Below are 2,559 nucleotides of genomic sequence, written 5' to 3'. Positions count from 1 at the left end.
CGGCGAGGCACCGCGAGAATGCGCGCGAGATCGCGCCGGGCCGGGCGCCGTCACGTGAGGCGCCCGCCCCGCCGCCATGACACCTACCGAGGCGGAAGTAGCCGCGTCAGGTCGGGCACCCGGCTCTCGCGCAGCCGGGCCTACCGAGGCGGAAGTCGCTGCGTATCCTCGGCCGCCGGCGTCGAAGCCTCGCCCCTCCCCGCGCGTGACGTTGTGCTGCCCGCGAGGCGGGCAACGGGGAGGGAGGCGGTGCAGCGGATGGAGCTGGCCGGCGCCAGGCTGTCCCCGGGCCCGGGCGGGACGGGCCAGGGTAGAACGCGGAGTCCCGCGGGCCGACAGCCCGAGGCAGCTGGTACAGCCGGTCACAGCTGATGTCAGGCTGGGGAGACGTTAACTCACCTCGGCTCGGTCCTGGGAGCTGCTTCCTCCTTGGCAATCGAAAACCGCACCCACAGCTGCCTGCTTCAGGGCAGAAACGGCCCTTCCTGGCCCAGGAGAAGGGGGTCTTCAGCCCTGGCTGGGCCCCTGAGCGCTGGTGCCGTCCCTCCCAGCAGTTAAGCAGGCGCCGAGGGGCCACTGCTGTAGGCCCTAGAGTGCTGCTGGGCCCTGCGCCACCACCTACGCTGGTAACCGAGACCAGAGCAAAATCTAAGAAATGAGAGATACCCTCTGTCAGGGACCCACTGCGGCCCGCAGGCACTCGCAAATTTGCAAAATTGCTGCTGCTAGCAGTTCCTCACAGGATTGGTGGCAATAGGATCTCCCAGCTGTGCAAGGAGCTGTCAGAGCCTTGCCAGCTGCCTTAACTTCCATTTTCCCCTCTTTATTGCCTTCTCTTCCTTCTCCATTCTCTCTATTCCCTTTATCTATGGCAATCTGTGAGATGCACGTAATACAGGAAAATCTCAACCATGAGTACTGGTCCATCAAAGTTATCTTCACCACTGCCACCTTCGCTCAGGCCTCTTAGCACAACTTCTGAACCCTGCTCACCCCTTAGGTCTTCACCACTGTCACCTATGTAAGTCCTGCTCAAGCACGAGTGAAAAATAACACTGAATTCTGACTCTGCGTACACGAGGCATAGCAGGTTACATCTCTTCAACTAATACTACAGTACTGTGCTACAGACTGCATTGGTTGTGTTACCTTCAGCCCCAAGTCCCACCTATTAAGTAGTGTGAGCAACCAGGGAACACCTGTCTGGTATCTTTTGATGGGAGGGACCTAGTGACTACAGGAGACCTTCCCATCCCATTCCTCTAAGTCCTTCGTTCCTACAGTAATGAACACCCCCTTCCCTTCCGGAGAGTTTGTACATGGACATGACTGGTTTACAGGGGGCCAGCTGATGAAGCCACTGTTGACTGTGCACACTCCTGGAGCCCTGGCAGAAAAAAATAGCATAGTTTATGAAGTTTTACCATTCTCAGCTGTCAAACTCCACCTTTTTGCTGGAGTTTTCCACCTGTGTAGCACAGCCAACAGGATTGAAGAGGGTCTGCCCCCTCAGAAACTGTAATTCATGGTCTGGTGAACTACGGGGTTTGATTGAGGTGCTAGTGTTGCTTCACTTCCAATGCCTCTGACAGGAAGGGCAGCAATCTCTCACAGAGCGTACTTCGCTGTGAAGCAAAACTGCTGAAGTGACGGGCATGCCACCAGGATGGAATCAGATTGCCATTCATACCCTTCCTCTTTTCCACACGAGGCACTGGATCTTTCCCTGGAACCCCCTCCCTGTTTTTCAGAGTGAACAAAATCGAGCCCTCGTAAGAAATACCCTATTGAGTCAGACTAATGGTCCAACTAATTCATGGCAATTCAGCTGCTGCTTGGGGAGAGCAAGAGAGTTAGCCGCTTGCTGAAGGCTGTTCACCTTGGTTTTCCCCAACATCACAGCTGCCTGCTGTATCGATGTTAGGGGATTCTGCTTCATTTAGCATTTTGTTAGACTGGAATAATGTACATGTAGGTGTATAGTGCAGTAGCAACACTGATAATCTGGATAGCATCAGTAGGCATAAGCTACATAACAGCATTACTTTTATAGTTAATGGTATTTATCTGCCAACATTCTCTCTTGTTTGCCAGTCAGGCATGAATTATATTAAATTTGTGTGTTACCCTGTCTGTCTTCTTTCTCCCTAAGGTTTCTACCACTCAGGGTGGTTTCACCAGGCTTAGCGGTAATGTTGGCTTTACTGTTGGCTGGACACTTCTATTTTAGCCATTGTACTCTCTAGAGTTGAACTCCACGGTGATGATGGACATTATACCCAGGGCAAAGATGATGACATTTGGGTAAACTTTCTTCTTCACTGCAAAAATTGTGCCAAACATGGGACAGTGTAGGGAAAGCACATTTGCACACAAGGTCAAAAGCTGGTCCTTGGTGTGCTAGAGGAGGAAATAAAATTAAAAAGTTCCCACTCAGTTCTAGGCACAATCATCTTTTTCTACCAAATGTTTGAGACAAACAAATTGTCTTTTATAGCCAACTCTGCACTCAGAGGCACAGAGTCTACACTGAGTGCCCTGGAAGATTCTGTCCTGTTA

This window comes from Balearica regulorum, chromosome 5 (assembly GCF_011004875.1).
Source record: "Balearica regulorum gibbericeps isolate bBalReg1 chromosome 5, bBalReg1.pri, whole genome shotgun sequence".
NCBI classification, from domain to species: domain Eukaryota; kingdom Metazoa; phylum Chordata; class Aves; order Gruiformes; family Gruidae; genus Balearica; species Balearica regulorum.
The sequence above is the reverse complement of the archived record's forward strand: the minus strand, read 5'-3'. Positions refer to the sequence as shown.